Here is a 222-nt window from a genome sequence, read left to right on the forward strand (position 1 = left end):
AAGTGGTTATCATTACCCATTCGATATTGACTAATTGAATAAATTTCATAATTTAAAAGTTTGTATTTAGAAGTATCGTATCGGTATCGATATCGATGATACTGCCCTGAAAAATATCAGTATTGTATCGAAAACAAAATGGAATGGGTGATACCACTTTAGTTCTGGCTGTGCATTAAAAACTTTTTCGTTATTATTATTATTATTATTATTAAAGTAATT

The 222-nt window shown here is 27.0% G+C and overlaps 1 protein-coding gene across 1 annotated transcript in view; it reads right to left on the minus strand.

The window, feature by feature from the left end:
- The window catches only part of LOC109084161 (NACHT, LRR and PYD domains-containing protein 12-like), a 941455-nt gene that overhangs the window by 78432 nt on the left and 862801 nt on the right, over positions 1 to 222 (minus strand).

Source organism: Cyprinus carpio, chromosome B22 (genome assembly GCF_018340385.1).
Source record: "Cyprinus carpio isolate SPL01 chromosome B22, ASM1834038v1, whole genome shotgun sequence".
Classification (NCBI taxonomy): Eukaryota; Metazoa; Chordata; class Actinopteri; order Cypriniformes; family Cyprinidae; genus Cyprinus; species Cyprinus carpio.